This window comes from Salarias fasciatus, unplaced genomic scaffold, assembly GCF_902148845.1.
Source record: "Salarias fasciatus unplaced genomic scaffold, fSalaFa1.1, whole genome shotgun sequence".
In the NCBI taxonomy this organism is placed as follows: Eukaryota; Metazoa; Chordata; class Actinopteri; order Blenniiformes; family Blenniidae; genus Salarias; species Salarias fasciatus.
This window is the reverse complement of record NW_021941234.1, coordinates 36,933-55,398: the sequence shown is the minus strand read 5'-3', so window position 1 is coordinate 55,398 and position 18,466 is coordinate 36,933.

The window sequence follows — 18,466 nt, the reverse complement described above, 5'->3', positions numbered from 1 at the left end:
GGGTAGAGGCCAGAGGAAGCGTGATTTCCTGGCCCTTCAGGCTGGGAGTTGTGTGGTGAGTCGATGAGCCGCTCCAGTGAAACCTGTGTCTGAAAGCGGAAAAAGAAAAAAAAAAAAAATCATGTCAATCTGAAGTAAAACAGTTTTCATGACAGCAGCAGTCAACCTGTCAAATGTAACTTTTAATAAAATTCAGATTTTCACACAGTAGGTCTGCTGCTTTGTTCATGTCGATGCTCTGTCTCAGCTGTTATCTTGCTGCTTTTTCTCCTCATTATTTCATAAATCCCTTACCTTGAAGAGGGACTCATCCCGATCATAAGGCATTTTCCTCCAAGTAAGTGGTGTAGGCTGAAGTGGATGAGTGAATCGGTCATTATCCTGACCAAAGGGTGCTGACTCTTCAGCGTCACTGAAACAATATAGCTTGTTAAGACTGGAGCAAGTGAAGGAGATGGAGAGATCTCAAGAGCTAATTACATAAGTAACCATCCTTCCCGGAACTTGTAGCTATAATCAAGCGCTGACTTTGAAAAAGTCACTCAACACAAAAGACTGAATCGAGACAGGAAAGGTCACGAGTTGGATTTCACGAAGCTCTAATGTGTGTTTGTCATCGCCGAGTGAATCACCGAGACGTCGGCAACGCTGAACGCCGCCGTCACATGGCAGTATTAATCACTCTGCCTTTGTTAGCAGTGTTTATTTGTGTGCTCTGTCTCCTCGCCGTTGATGATCTTGAGGGGCATTCAAGTCTGAGAAAATTAAGGCCATCAGCGCATGTGTCATGCAGGGAGGCTGATTGCAGAATTCCCACATCAGGGAGCAAAGTCCATTATCATTAGTTATCCACAGATATGTGCCGCTGAGAGTCAGGGATGATATAACGAGAGGGGGGGAAGGAAGAGAGGAGGAGATGAGGTGACGGGACGAGAGGTCGATAGAGACCGAAAAGAAAATGCATGCAAACACACACACAGGACAGGGAGAAGGGAGGGAGGAGAGGCAGGGGTGAGGAGATGGTGATAGGAGAAAGTGAGAACAAGAAAGCGCTATTGATTGTTGCCTCTGCACCTGCTACATGGCGAGAGAAAGAAAAGCAGCAGACGAAATGAAATGTCATCATTTGGGAAGAGTCTGGCGGCTTCTCTGACTCATCTCGCACGAGGGGCCACTCCGGCTGTCATCCAGAATTCCTTCCAACATTCATCAACATTCATCACCGCTCGCCCAGAGAGAGATCCATCCCAGGCAAACACATGCAAAAAGAAATAATAGTGGCCTGGCATCAATCACTGAGAAGAAGCCTTTGTGATGTCTGTTCAGTTATCTAAGTGATAAACAAAAGAGGCTGACTGCAGCTCTCCGAGCGAGGCGGATTACTGTGAAAGCAATAAAACGCAAAGAAGGAGGAGCTGAATGCTATTTTATGATGGTCAGTGGCAATCTGTTCAGACTATTCTGATCGTCAGATAAGTTAGCGACAGAATGGAAAATATAAATCATTTACAAAGGAAAATGTGGTGACATCAGAATTTACTGTCCTAGAGGCTGGACCTGTTAAATGAAAATGTAGCTTTTAATATGATGAATGAAACAAAGTGGATGTTTTAGATACTATGGAGGACTTCTCAGACGTCATGAGGGACTGTTGTGCCTGCATTTCTAACATCCTACACCCCCGTCCGAATGGTTCTTGTATGGGGTCAAATTTAAACTTACACATCTCAGAGGACATAATACTGCTCTGTCTTTCACGTAGAGAGCACATATGGGAAATGTTCACTTTTCTGTTGTCTGATGATGAGCATGTGTGTGTGTCCACCATCGTTTAGATTCACTGAAATCCTTTGGAAAAAGCCCTGAGAGGAGGTCTGCTGCCTTTTTAGAGTTAATCCAAGAAAAAGAAATTGGGAACCACCACTCTGCCATTTTCATATTACCAATCAAGGGGAAGTTTAGGCAAATTATTACAGTTTATTCATGCTCAGAAGAAACTTTTCACCTGCTGTGGGAAGAAAGTCACTATTTTCTCTCTGTTGTCATGTGTGTCGGACACTGCCTTCAGCTGTTAAAAAGGTTTTTCAGCAGCATCAAGTTGCTATGTACGTACTCAAACGTCAGTGGTTGATGAGGAACCTTACTGGAGACTCGGACAGCTGATTGGTGCAGCCATGGACCTGTGTTACAGCTGTTCATCATTGGTTTGGCGGATATCTGCAGCTGAAGCTTGAGATATCTGCACTGATTGATATCTGTACTCTCAGTTAATCAAATCATACGGCTGCTTGTAGAGTCAGTATATCAGAAGTCAACAGTTTCCTGACAAGAATCGAAAATTGTCCAATTTCACTGTGATGAACTCATTTTTCATTCAAGATAGAGTTTGAAAATTATTGAAGCCCAACACTCGTAGTCACTGACGTGAGTCTGTGTATTCCAGTGTAAATATTATTTCCGTTATCCACTTAAAAACCTCTTTAGTTAGTTTACAAATCATCATTTCCGAGAACTGCTGCTGCAAATGAAGTGCTGTTTCTTCACTGTTCAAGCAAATGCAAATACTTTCTCTCATCTCAGCAGGAATAAAGCTGTTCCGTACTGATTATTGACCCCAATTTGACCATCGGATTGAGTTTTTTTTCTAATTTTACCTGCTCAGTATTTTTCCTGATGGTGTCATGCTGGGACAGGAAGATAAGGTAAGGCAGGTTGAGAGAGTCAAACGAATCGAACACCCCCTCCTCTTGTCTGCTTCACTTGATTTCAATTTGGTTTCCAGTGGAAGCAGGTCCTGCGCTACCGCCAGGGGAACTCAGCTGATATCTGGAACGGAGGTAGGTGTTGTTCATCAGCACTGACTCATTTTCAGCCAGCGACTGATTTCACTGCACTAGAAATGAAGAAGTCAAGTCTTTTCTCTATATCTGTGCTAAAGTTTGGAATTAAGTCCCCATTTCTGCAACGTGTCGAGTGAAAACTCATTGCTCTTCCATTTTTCAGTTTTTACTGTTATAGTTCCAAACTGGTCTTGGTGACAGGATTTCTGTCACTTTGAATTAAGTTTGAAGCAAATAAGGAAGAAACAGCAATGATGTAGACACTGAAACATTTTAAACATATTGGTGCTTACTTATTGGAACAGGAGAATTGACTCGCATGTTAAAAGATTGATTTCCCCCCAAAAAACTCATCATACTAATTTCATGAAAAGACATTTATTATACACTATTGAACTGATGATTCTATCACACCAAACTGCATCTGACCGCCTCACCTCACTGCCATCATAAATGATCTTATTGATCCATTCTAACATGAAAACATGATCCAAACGCAGAAACCAATACTTAAATAAATGTGGTATCAGCTTGAAGTGCCTCTCTAATAATTAGAACAGTGAAGGAGATAGCATGAATAATATACTCATGCTTTTAATAAAATCCATATTGACAGCACTGTGACAATCGAAGTACCATTGTACTTTCTCTCAACAACACCCAGCATGACCTCTGAAACCTCACAACTACCTACAGCCAAAAATAATGCAGCAAGAAAACCACATTGTGCTCAACGTGACACCGTCACTGCACTCAAACAACATCGTGCAGATTCCAGCAGAAGGTGAAACATTGGACCACCTCCACACTCTGGGTGCTGTATCCACTCCATTCTTGGTTAGCTTGATTTCTCTCTCCCCTGAATGCACCACTCATGTCTGTGTTTAACATGCAGGTTAATGATGTTATGCTTATGCATTGATGTAGACCCTCAAGGTTGTTGACTCTAATTCAGAGGAAGTTGAAATGGTCCAGTCAAACTTATCCAAGTACCCAAGGTGATGAAAACCACTTTGCACAATTTGGCATTGAATAAACATAAACCGATGTAAACACAGAATCTAGAGAAGCTTTCAGTTCATATTTGAAATATATGACTATCCAGGCCTCTTTAAATACCTCCAGGATTGCTTTTTAATGGACAATACCCGCTTTAGTTGAAATATACCATGTGGAATTACATTGCCCACCAACCCTGACTGAGCAGCCACTCATGAGCAAACAGCTTTCTCTTAAGATGCACTTCAAACCTACACATGTCATGGTGCTCCACTCCTGCTGGAAATATTCAGCAGATGATGCTTATGCTGCTGCATCTCTGTGGGTTTGACATTTTCGAAAAGTGAAGGCTGTGTGGCACCAACCTTTTCTTCAGATTTTGGCTCTTTTTTTATTTCCTCCTTTCAGCTGAAAGCTTTTTCGTCTTCTTTTTCTTGTTTTTTTTTCTGTGATGGAGGCTCTCTCGTATAATTTCCATGAATAGAAGGCTTCCTGTTAGGTCAAAGAAAACCATTTAGCACTTTTAATTTCCAATTGTAAATCTAATTTCCAGTAATTATGTGTAATTTAGAAGCCTTCTCCTTGATATCGCTTCTGAGCGACTTGTGCGGCTGCTGGCAGGTAATAAGAGTCTTGGTCTCATTAAAGGCTTCTTGACACTGTGGCAGAAAATACAGCTGGTCAACCCGGTTGATCCTCCAGCAGAAGGGCTGACGCTCAAAGGTTATTTCACACAGCTGGAGGTTCGGGAGGCGGTGGACTGCAGAGACCTCATGATGTAACCCAACAAAGTGGGTGACCTTGGTTTCATTGTTGGAGCTCGGCTACATTTATAAAGACGCTGAACTGCACCTCGCAAGCATCCGACACACAGAAAGAGCACTTTGAGGAATTTTGTTTTACACCCAACCTAAGAGTAAAGTGTGTTCTGGAGAAAAAAAAAAAACTCATGAAAGTGTTTGAACTTTAAAGTAAAAAAGATGGTTCATATTTTTTTTAGTATTTGTCTTATGCCACACTGATACCAAAATAAAAATCTCTCTTGAAGGTGCATGGGTTAGATGTCAAATGTTTGCAAGCGTCTGACAAGACAGCTATTGTCGACAGTGACAAAATACAACCAGGTTGTAACCGAGGTGAGAAAGCAGCCCGTTGTGTTGTTATCACGCCACAGGACTGCAGGTCTATACGCCGTACCGGCTGCGTGTCTTTTGGTACGCTCCATATATTCCCCCTCTGTCTCATGGCAGATGTGAGCTGTCAGTCGGGGGGCTGCAGGCTGAGCGGGAGATCAAGAGGCCCGTGCCGGAGGTGACAGACATATGTCAAGTTTTTGCTTTTGGAATAAGAATAGATATGCCACACTGTGCTCAGTCTGTGATTATCATAAGGACATATGTGTTAATAGCACACGCAAAGACAAAGGCAAGCTGGTGATTTCTATTTTTTCCCTTTCATCTTCAGTTTTCAGTCTGAAATCTCTTGTCTGATTTATATATCTGTTCGCAGATGTCAATTATTTCGAGGTTTTTTTATGTGAATACATTGAAGGGTTGTCACAAGTGAATTTCATAGACATCAAATATTATTTTTGCTTATTTTATGGGAACAATTGCTAAATAAATGTCTAATTCGCCTAAATGCTGCAAACAAATCAAACTGGAGTTTGCTAACATCTAACAAAGACTGCCGGATTCAGTAAGTTATATCAAGAATTTCAAAGCCCATCGACAATGAGCATCTCTCATTCATTCACATGTTATACTTATCGATAGCTTAGATGTTGACAAAGCTGATGGTTCATCATTGATCACTCCATAAAAAAAAAACAAACAAAGACAAAACAGGTGAAAAAATAAACGGGCTCATGATTTTGTCTTCAAACACGCCAGCCTTCAGAAAAAAAGATGTCCAAAATTTCCATCGTTGTTCACAATCTCACTGTTTCAGACATAAAACATTCATATTGAAAGTTTCTGACTATAAGCTTTTGGTTAGCTTCAGTAGCACAGAGTTTTGTTAGGGTTCATAAACAAATCAGATTTGAGGTGAGAAATATGGAACAGACTGCTAAGCTTTAGGTTCAATTTACAGATCCAATAACCTTCTCAAAGTGTGAAACATGAGAAGCTTTTTGCTCTTTTACACAAATCCTAATATGAAAATGTGTTTTTAATTTGCCCTGAGTTCTTCACACATAGAACTGCAACACTTTTGCATGTTAATCTTATGAATTGGACGGCACTGCGTACTGACACACTCACGTGCTTATCAGTTTTAGTGAGAGGACTCTGATTGCACTGGCCTGTCCTTCAGTTTGTCTTGAAAAGTATTTCTTCACTTGCTTATAGTTTTATGCATTCAATGAGAAATCATGAAAAATGTTAATTATATCTATACCACTTCATCACAGTGTTGTATCTCTTGAATGCAGCATTAGAGTTGTTCCATGTGTTTTGTTGGTCTGAATTTTGCTTTTGCAGATGACTGAGTTCTCCTGACTCTTAATTTTCTGTCAATCCCAACTCAAGGTGAAAAACGACAGCAAGAGTTAAAGTTAAAAAAACTTTCCTGGGACCTTATTTCAGCCTCCAGCCTTTCAACCCCACTGTTTGTGTGTGCACATTTTTGCAAAAATACACCAAGTGTGTGCCGCCCTCGCTCTGCTGGCCATAGAGGGTTGGAGGGTGGGGCTGTGGTCAGCCATTGATAAGAACGCCCTGCGACAACAAGCTGCATGTCACTGGCAGATAAAACGGAAAGGACAAAGAGAAATGGAAAAAGAAAAAAAAAAGCGAGAAGGCAAAAAATAAATAAATAAAATGATTTCATAACTGTAGCAAGTGAGTCTCAGCCAAATCAAGGTTACACTGTGCGAGAGCAGACACATTTCCAGAGTCTGTAACAGGATTAGTTTCAGCACAGAGTTTAATGCAGCTTGGTGTGTGTTGCCGGGTGTCAGTGTGTTTGCCTGCGACTCGGGATGCAGCCATCCTCATACACACACAGCTCCATTCCTTTCACGTCATAAGACTCTATTCATCTTTAGAAAATAAATAAATATTTTTTTTCCTTTTTTTTTTTTTCATTATTTGATTCTGCGCTTTAAAGAGTAATTTTCATAAATGTGGTGGAGAGTGTCAAAAAAGCGACATTTCCATTCCCCGCCATGCGTTCATCTGACTGTTAGCTCCTCTGGCTGTACTGGGAACGATCATGACCGCTGGCACAGAGCTAAATACAACTGCAGCGTCAGAACAGATTAGGATGGGCTGGAAATTAATCAAAACATACCTGGAAGAAAACTAGACGCATAAATGCCATCTGAGCAATTTTGAGAGCTGAGGAAAGTCAGTTCCGTACTGACACCTTTCTCTGTGTTTCCTCACACACCGGCAAAGATTGGCAGACGATTTGAGATATTTTACCTCAATGAGACCTTGTTTTTACAGTTTAATCCTGTTTGCAGGTTGTGCAACATTCATTTGATCTATTTGTAAATCATCTGAAAGGAAATCAAATCCAATTCTGATGCTTATTAATGCAGTTGAACTATTTTTACATGGAATGTGAAAGAATGTCTTCGGTTTGTACGAGGAAGTTCTGAAAAAAACCTGAACGACTGCATTGAGATTCAAACAGGGTGCTTCCACCACTCTGTGTCATGCGTGGCAATTATATTACACAGAAACCTTCTTCAGATCGCAGTGAAAAGCTCTCCCTCCATCTTTGTGCCTCCTTTTGAACAACATTTTCCTTTTCTGTATCATCTCTTCTCCCTCGCTGCTCTTTGATATGTACGCCACGAGTCTCTGGGGCTTCTGAGAGCAGACTGATTGAAGTCTGCTCTGTTTGAGCCATTTACTAAACACGGCACATGCAGGGCGTCACTGTGTTCATGAGATCTTCATATTTGTGCAATTATAGAGCTTCTGCTTTGGATGAATTCTTAAAATGATAACAAAATTCACCAGCAGCCACTTTTCAAATGTCCAAAGCATGAATATATGAAGGTTTTTTTTTTTCTTGCTGTTGTTGCTTCAAACTCTAATTAAGTCACCAGCTGCTGCTGATTTCTTCTGAATGCATCAAAAATGCAAATTTACAGGTGTTTTTGCTTTTAAAAATATTGATCTTTTAATCTAATTATGTTTGAAACACAATTTTGTTTTGTTTCAGCCTACACACACACAGAGACACCTCCTTTTCTCCAATTCTTCCCCCAAGGCCATCGGAGAAGTGTGTTTATCTCCTCGTCACAGCTGGATGACACTTCTGGAACATCTGTGTTCCTGTTCAGCGGAATCACTCCCTCTCCCCTGAAAAATTCATCCCACGGTTCTGTATCTCTGTAATGCTGATGATATGCCCGTGAAGCAGAACAGACTGATGGCGATGTCACGCTCGGCGCTGGCATCTGTCGACAGCAGCATTTTGGCCCATTGATCGATGTTAAAGCACCTAAAGAGATAAAACAGATTCGCTGAAGCCTCCTGACTGAGGAAACTCCTCGTCACTCGGCGTATTCAAATGACAACATCTTCATTTCGCTTTATCAATGTAGGGACACCAGAGGACGGTGCCTTTGCGACATCAACTCTCTGAAACATATTTTAAAGGTAATAAGAAGTGATAGAGATCAAATGAAAAGCCTTTAAAGGGTGCGGGGAAGCAGGCCAGGTAGTGATTTTCTTTTTCTCCCCAGGTATTTTCCCGGCATCCGGCAGAGCTGATTGAGATTTGACTCCAATGATGTGGAGGTCCTGTCTGAAATGAAGTGGTAGAAAGCGCAGGAGGCCTTATCTCGTCTGGAAGAACTCCTGGCAAAGATATGACTTACTTGCTCCCACACAGGATCACCGAGTCACTCCAGGAGTAATTGTTGGCTTTTTTTCATTCCTGAAGTGCTTCTTTCGCTTGGGGAGAAAAAGTTTCCAGTTTTTTTTTTTTCCCTTCCTTGTTTGCAATACCTTGAGTACTGCAGGAGTTGAACAACCCCCGCTGAGCTCCCAGTGGTTGGTAAGAGAACACAGAGAGACTAATCTCTACCCGACAGTGGAAAAGTGAGTGTATCTTTATTTGCAGGGTGCAGCTTCAGAACGAAGCCTAGCCTTTGACTTGTTCCATCACAATGTGATTAAACCAAAACTGCAAGCAAATAATTCTCTTCGAGACATATGGGATGTGTATGAAAAACATGCAACAATATTTACCTATTTTACTCATTGAAATATAAAGTCTACACTATTTTCACTTTAATGACTTTGTGAAATTTGTAACAATCCGATTTTAGGCTGGTAATGTGATGAAATCCGGTTTAAAGCATGAATCCTCCCATCAAATCTGAAGAAAAAAAAATTACATTTATTTTAGATTTTCTTGCTTGATTTTCTGAAAGGTTATTGATTACTTAAGTCCAACAAGTGTGTTTTGCATGGATATTCATGAGAAGGAAACCATTAAACCCTTAATCAAACGCTTATTGTTGTCTGAGAAGGATTGCTGAATACACATACATTTTTCTTCAAATAAATAAAATCCTGTTAGCTGGTTGAACAAAGGGCCAGAATTTGATGATAATGGAGCACTGATCAAGTAATCTTCATATTTTACAAGTGAATCTGACTCACCACATCCCGTTCCTTCAATCTCATTAGTCCTGGACTTTAGAAGTCTCCACAGCAACCCTTGAATATGGCCAATGTTTCTTTGTCAACGATTCTCTCTCCATGTGCTTTTGGGTTTATTTTTACCTTTGTTGGACCCTTTGCCTGACCATAAAACAATCTAAATGAATCTCATCTGGCTCTGTTTGTCTGCTGGTAGAGTTCCTTCTTGCCATGTTTGGACGGATCTGACAAAAAAAAAAAAGAAACTTGCAGGTCCAGCGAAGTTCACCCAGCGTCTTGAGGTGGAAGCGGTGGTTCCCGGCTCTTATCCCATCACCCCTGTGGAGCACTGTGAATGAACTCCATGGGGGCAACAGTAGAACAAAGATGCCCCTTGTTGGAGCTATCTATAGTGTCCATTAGCTTCAGTTCCTGCACAATTGTTTGGCCAGATTTGTAGGCATGTCCACACCTCTGAATGTTGGCATTCAGTGTGTGACTTTGTGTTTTGATTATATGGCAGTAAGACATTTACAAGATGCACAGAGAAATCTTATTATCCCCGTATAAATTATCAATAGGACCATGTGGACTGACGGCTGCTGTGTGCATGAGAATGGGTCTGAAGCTGAGGGAAAACTAGAAATCAGTATTCTAAGCTAAAAATAACAAAGAAATAAAGGTATTCACTGTATTTCATATCAACATAAAGCCAATTGCCCAAAGAAGAGATCTGAACCCGTGCTAATGAAGTGAGTCTATGTTTCTTGTTAATATGAGAGAAGAAGCCAAACTCTCAGCCTGAGCTCTTGTCAGTCGAAAAGAAATTGACAAGGAGGAAAGTCAATTGTTATTAAAGCAGATGTGGGGGATCAAACGGGTCATTTTCATGAGAAATATGCCACCTTTATGTTTTCAATAATTATGTTCACAGGAGAGACACAATGAGAAGGGCCACAAATTCTGCTGGTGACAGTTGATCTATACTCTCTGTATGAGTTACTGTGTCTTTGCGGGTGGGAGGAGGGCCGGATCGATGACTTTCTGTATGAGATTGATTTTAATGTTGACCCAGCCGCGTCAACTTTGTCCTTCAGAAGAAGAATAAACTGAGGCTCCTGTGTTCCCCTCATGATTCAGCTGACTGATGAAGTCTGAGAGTTTGTGTCGTTTGCTGTGAAAACAGAGTCTAAAAGTGACCAGCAGCCTGGGTTTCATGGGGTCTGCAAAGGAAACACTGTCATGACCTGATATATCAGACATACAGCAAGAACTGGAAATTTCATCTTTGCTGCACAACAGCAAAAAACAATTATATAATGTATAAATCTTAACTCTTTCAACAACTTTTTAATTGCATAAAACTTATGTACAGAAATGCACATATGGGACTGGAGGTTTAATACATATGATTAATCATTTCTATCCATAGAAATTAATGGTTCCTTACGTTGGATTGGATTTTTGGGTTTTGCTTATCTTAAATAAAATTAATAAGAGCTCAAAACTCTCGTATTCATTGCAAATGATAAAATGTCCCTACGTCAAGCTTATTTCTAAATATTTTTATTATCTCTAAAAAGGAAGGAAGTAAGAAGAAAGGATTGATTCATGCCCCAGAATACAGTTTATTTTCCAAAGTCTATCAAAGCCAAACATAACTCAAACATTCAGATAGTTCACATACAACATGTAGAGACTCGTGCAAAGTGAAGCTCAGTTACTAAATATTAACGAAAACCAACAAACCAAGAAAATAAAAGCGAGAAGGGAACCAAATTCTACCCTTTTTCTTTTTCATTTGGTTAAACCCTTGAAGAAATATCTTGCATGTTGCATCATCGTGCTATTCGACCTTTCAGTACTTCCATTCAAGTCATTTCAAGGCTGCAGAGAGATGAAATAGTTTTACAGAAGATGAAGTCAAGTATGAGCAGTGGAGGTTAATGTCACTGCGACAATATTTCTTTAAAAACTTATAAAACTCGTTACTAACTTATAAAACTCGTTACTGTACTGCTTCTATCAGTGAAGATCATCTTGCTCCTGAAAACACAGATACTATATTTTGTTATATTTTGTCTTAAACGTGTTTTTAAAATCAAAAACACACAAAAAAGCTGAAAATTAATGAAGATTAAATACAATCCTCCAATAATCTAAAATGCATTCTATATACTGTAAATATTCAACATGCTTTCTTCTATTAAAGGAATACTCCGAAGATTTTGGACCCACGCCCTTTCCCTATCATTGACAAAGTGAGATAAGCTCATAAATACCTTTTTTTGTGTCTGTGCATCCAGTGGCTGGTTCCCAGCTGTTAGCATCGTAGTTAGCTTAGCTCAACTGCTGGAGGTGAAGAGGAAACAAAGCCGGACTGACGAAAGTGGACAAAATACTCCTTCCAGTGGTCCAGGGGATGACGTATTAGCACGTGAAGTAAATCCGAATGGTTACAAAACATTTTAAAAGATGTGTTTTCTTTTCAATCCGTTAAAATAACATTTTGATACACACAGCCCTGCACATGCGCAGTGCTCCGCGGAAGGATATACCGGAGCACAGTAGTAGAAACCATAGACTCAGCTGCTGTAATGGACCAAAATCTTTGGAGTATTCCTTTAAGTACACTCCATTTGGAAAGACTGAGATATACTGTACAGTTACTAATAGGATTTTATTACTAAATCGAGGATCTTTTAGACAGGTACATGCGGGGATAGATTATAAAACATTATGTTTTAGTTTTGCAAGTCAGTGAAAATTTGTTCTTAACTTGTGTTGCTCTTTCGAAAGTTATGATATTACCTTCCTACTAACAAAAAAATTAATGAATTAGCTTCCTGGAAAAGTAGCTTTGCATTCAATGTCTCTTAATCAGTTACGATGCATTGCTGTTGGAAACATTTTTGAATTACTGGAGTGTACTGTGACTGACGATTTAATTTTGTTCAGTTGGAAATAACACAGTGGCACAGATACTTTATTACAGTATGAGTTGTAATAGTCTGGATCAGGAGACCAAAACAAAAAGGAAGAATAGACAAGGGAATAACAAAAAAAATGATTTTAATTTCGTAAGTCATCCCAGAAGCCACGAGGTAAGCAGAAAACACTTGAAACATCCCAGTAGAAAACACTAAAACAACTAGAATGAACAAAAGACGGTGCCAGGTGCGACGTCTACTCGGCCCCGAGGCCTGGAGCCATACAGCATCAACCAGTAAATATTACAGTCGGATATTTTTAACTGCCGCTGTTCGCTGGGGTGCTTTTCTCCAGTCACGTATAATCCTGCAGAATAGAGGAGTCAAGACAACTGAACAAAAAGAATAAACTAGTAATCAAGTGACCAAACATTTTCACTGTACACCATAGCTACTGGTGTAAAATATCATAAATGGCATGAAGTAAATTATTTTTGGAAATAAATGACTTGGACATGCTCCATGAACCACCCAAATATTTCCATAGTCGAATCTGATTCGTCCGATCCTGCCAATAGTCGACTGATAGTCGAATCTATCATCTCGTTTGGTGGAGCGGGGGGGCGGGGGGGCGGGGGGGGGGGGGGGGGGGGGGGGTGTCTGCGGAGTGTGCCTACACGGGGCGTCGGAGCAGCACAGCACAGTGCAGAGCTGCGCTCACACGGCACACGGAGCGTCGGGGCGCATATGCCTACAGCCGGCCCTGATTGCACTAATAAAAAAAATAAATAAACAGCGCAGGCAGGTAAAACAACACTTATTTTTTTTTCCTACACACTGAAACACAGACTGGAACAAAGTGTTGGTAACTCTAAACATCAAACAAATGAAGTACAGTTCAAATGACCATAACCAAACCCACTTCTAACAAACGGGCTAAAGCATGTCATTTATTTGTATCTATAATCTCTGCAGATAAGCTCACACGTTTTGGCTAAACAATTTTTCACATTATCTGCTCAAATTAAATGAAATAGGCTTTGCAGTGCAACATCCATGCAAAAACAAACACTAAATTAAATAGAATTAGCCTTTTAGATAAATAAAAATAATAATAATATAATAATAACCTAAAATATTACAATTAAACGAAATAAAAGTCAGCATTAAAAATGAGAATTGAGTAACAGAACCGTCTTTTATTAGCCCAATTATCTGTCTACTTACCCTTTTAGGGTGGAAAGCCATGTTGTTGTGGAGTGATATGAAAGGACACAATTTGCATTTCACTTTTTTTGGATCATCTTTGACTTGGTCTCAAGTTCTGTTTTTTTTTTTTCGACATTGTGAGCCTTTCAAAGTTAAGCCAAATCACCACCAAGATGCTGCTCTGTGATGGAGCTCTGCAATCGGATTGTGCCACTCACCATGGTGGTTCATTCACAAACACTACATAGATAGAATATTGAATAAAAGTACAAGTTAAGTAAATTTTTCCACAGTGTATTTGATAGGATAACATGTATATCAAATAGGCTTTACATCATGTTTATTTGGAAAAAAAACAAGCAATTCTATGTAAAATCAGTCATTCAGCACCCCCATACAGCTGTAATGGAATGGTCCTCGTTTAATAACCACATTTTTTCGATGCTTCAACTCTATGATTGGCAGTCGAATCAGGCCCCTTCGAACGAATCATCGAATCGTCGACTATCTGAGGACACCCCTAGATTTTATTGATGATTATTGTGTATTGCAGTTTTCATAGCAGAAGGTAATGCATACACAACAAAAGCTTTTCAGTTTTCAGACAAACTTGACAAACAAAATAAAAAAAGAAAAAAACATTTGGCAAACAAAAAAGAAGGAAGTTATCTGCCAACAGGCTTAAACATGAAAAGCCCTCAGAGACCGGAGTCCATTACAATGCTGATTCCCTTTGGGAAAAGGACAGTCACTCAGTTGTTTTCCACTCCGGTAAATAAAATCCAAGCAGCAGTGAGTGCTTCCCACTGTCCATTTGTAATTCATTTATGTTCTGAAGAAAGAGTGAAAACACCCAGACCCTGAAGTGAAGGAACTGTACTGTACTTTCTTACTTGAATTTCAAAGGCTCATTTTAAAACTGCCGTAACCCATGTTAACCCTCTCTGTTTGAATCCAGTCCTCTGTCGAACAGCTTTATAACACTGAACTTCTTACTAAACCACTAATGCTTGTGTTGCCCATTAAGGTCAAAGTTATTAACTTAAACAGTTAGCAGAAAGCTGAGAAAAATCATGAGGGTTAAAACACATTCAAGTGCTTGAAACTCAACATTGTGTTATTTTAATTAAGGGCAGAGAGACATCTTATATCTGCTTTAAGTAATAAGAAAGAACACGATTTCTGTAGGATGACATTATGTAACTTTGTGTGTGAGTTCTTGTTTGACTCACTTGTGGGATCCAGGTCCTGCGATACTGGCCTATTTGTGGGTTCTCAGTAGGTTTTAGGGTTAATATCTGGTGTGAAAGATTAGCTTGTGGGTATATGATAAAGTAAATGAATATAGAAATGCCATCTGCCAAATGAATTATTATTAATGTCTTGTCTCATATCACACAGCAACATTTGAATATTTTACATTAATGTAGGGTTTCCGGTTTGTAATTTATTCTGTCAAGTATCCATTTATTTCATTAATCATATATTCAGTTATCTGATCAATAATTGATCATGCATCTTAAAGTTTTATTTAGATGGGATCCAAATTCTTTGACAGAGCAGGATTACTATTGCAACAACACATCATTAGAAAAATAAAAGTCACCTGTTTCACAATAGTCTAATCCCACCTCATGTTCCCTATTAGTATGTGAACAATTCAATGCTTGGACAAACATTTTGTTTGCAATATTTACTTTGAACAGTAGTTACTTTAAAAATATTAATACTCAGTAACTTACTATTAACTAAAGACTTTTTAAAAGTAACTTGTTACCTGTGTCTCTCTTCCAGTCTGTGCTGTCTTCTGTAGAGAAAGAATGTCCACCCCCTTCCTTTTAAAAAAAAGGTTTCTTCCTTTCGAAGGGCAGTTTTTCCTTTCCAGAGTCAGTTATGCTTGCTCATGTGGAACTGTTGGGTGTTATTCTATGGAAGTGCTGAGAAATGCCAGTTTTGTATATGGCACAATATAAATAAAACTGAACTGAACTGAATGGTTCAATGTATTATCATATTATAATGTCAAAGTAATTTAATTGAAAGTGCATCATGTAAAATCATGACAATATCACATTAAATGCTAAATGATTAAATATGATGCACTTTATTGCATTTCGTAATAAAAACTGCATTAAAACTTATACATTGTTGTCAACTCCTCAGTCAGGACACTCCTAAATTACATCATCATACTGAGAGAATGAACTGTATTGGTGCAAAGTGTGTATAAATATCTCAAAAGCTCTCCAGTGTGCATGTTTGTATCATTTGGTACAATGTAGAAAAGAAGAACGGAAAAAACAAAAATGTACAATTGGAGCTTTGGTTTAGTCATAGTGAATAAAGCTTAAAAAAGAAACACAGCTTTACTCAAACTTATGAGCACATTATAATTTACTATGCAGCACTTCAGGCATGTTTGAGAGAGATGATGAAGATGGAAAGTTACTGCTAAGATGACACTTTATCCTGAAGGCAACGTGACTATATATGTGGACTAAACCTTTATAAATAGCTTAATGAGATTAAATCAGTTGAAAAGTAGGCAGGATTGTCATCCAATAAACATTTGTGGCCTCATTTAAAAACAAGTACATCTGAAAACCAATATGAATGAGCTTGTCTATACTTTTTTGCATGTTTGCTAAACTCAAACCAATCCTGTGTGTCTTTGTGATTCAAAAACATGTGTGTCAAGTTAATTGCGTGGGTTATCTGTCCCTATGTGATGCACTGAGGACCAGTCCAGCTTGGACCCCGCCCTCAACTATCAGTGGCTGGGACTAGCTCTTGTAACTCATAATGGGATAAGTTGTTCTGAAAATGAATGAATTAAAGAAAGTTTCAATATACACGTGTGTTGGTACTGTGGTTATGGCTGTAAAACAATCAGTCATTAAAGGCACTGTATTTTGATATACAGTGAGCATGCTGCAGGATGTATTACAGTGACTTGCTTTCCAAATGCTGCCAGATAGTTGTAAATATACGAATTAATTCCATGAAAAATACAGATTTCGGAAACATATGGTTTGGATTGGACAGCGATACCATGAACAGTTTGATTGAGGTCCTGTTCAGACCACATCGTCTTCCTGTAGGATCAAAGCAGGTTCATAAATAAGTCCAAATACCAAGATGAATGCCACTTTCTCCACATTATTTGAGGACTCTAACCAGGGCTGGGTCTATGCAGGGGCAAGAGGGGGCCTGGCCCCCACAAATAAATGTTGTGCCCCCTCAAACTAAATTCCCCAAAATATATTAGCACGAGCACGCACCGCACCATCCTCGCTCCTACGCTATGTAGCGACCCCCCCCCCCCCCCCCCCCCCCCCCCCCCCCCCCCCCCCCCCCCCCCCCGCCCCCCGAATGCCCATATGTGCCCATACACTTGATATGCCCCCTCTGACACGAATGTCTGGCGACGAGTCTGCAATGACCAACTGCTACTCTGCAAGTCAATGGTGGATTGGCTATTTCAGCACCATGGACAGCACCTTGGATTTATTGGTAAACAGCAACCCACTGTTAAACTTCACCACAACAGTCAATTGGCTATATCAGCAGCATGGACAGCAAATTGGAATTCATTAATAAATAGAGACCCATTGTTAATCTTTATCAAAATGGTAGATTGGCTATTTCAGCACCATGGACAGCGCCTTGGAGTTATCATGAAAGAGTGATCCACTGACATTCTGTACCACGAAATTGGATTAGCTATTTCAGCACCATGGACAGTGCCTTGGATTTTTACTGATACAGTGACCAACTGATACTCTGCACCACAATGGTGGATTGGCTATTTTAGCACCATGGGCAGCACCTCTTAATCATCATGAAACAGCAAATTATTGATATTCTGCACCACAATGGTGGATTGTCAATTTCAGCACAATGGACAGTGCCTTGGAATTTTCATGTAAGACTGACCGGCTGATAATCTGCACTGCGACGGTGGATGAGCTATTTCAGCACCATGGACAGCGCCTTGGAATCATCATGAAAGAGCGACCCACTAACATTCTACACCACAAAATTGGATTAGCTATTTCAGCACCATGGACAGTGCCTTGGTTTTTTACTGATACAGTGACCAACTGATACTCTGCACCACAATGGTGGATTGGCTATTTCAGCACCATGGACAGCGCCTTGGAGTCATCATGAAAGAGTGACCCACTGACATTCTACACCACAAAATTGGATTAGCTATTTCAGCACCATGGACAGTGCCTTGGATATTTACTGATACAGTGACCAACTGATACTCTGCACCACAATGGTGGATTGGCTATTTCAGCTCCATGGGCAGCGCCTCTTAATCATCATGAAACAGCAAATTACTGATATTCTGCACCACAATGGTGGATTGTCAATTTCAGCACAATAGACAGTGCCTTGGAATTTTCATGTAAGACTGACTGGCTGATAATCTGCACTACAATGGTGGATGGGCTATTTCAGCACCAAGGACAGCGCCTTGCATTTATCTGTAAACAGTGACTTAATATTAATCTTTACCAAATAGTCAATTGGCGATATCAGCACCATGGACAGCAAATTGGAATTCATCAATGAATCGAGACTGACAATTAATCTTTCCCAAAACGGTGGGTTTGGGTATTTCAGCACCATGGACAGTGCCTTGGAGTCATCATGAAAGAGTGACTGCACCACAATGGTGGATTAGCTATTTTAGCACCATGGACAGTGCCTTGGAATTTTACTGATACAGTGACCAACTGATAGTCTGCACCACAATGGTGGATTGGCTATTTCAGCACCATGGATAGTGCCAATGATTTTTAATGATACAGTGACCAACTGATACTCTGCACCACAATGGTGGATTGGCCATTTCAGCACCATGGAC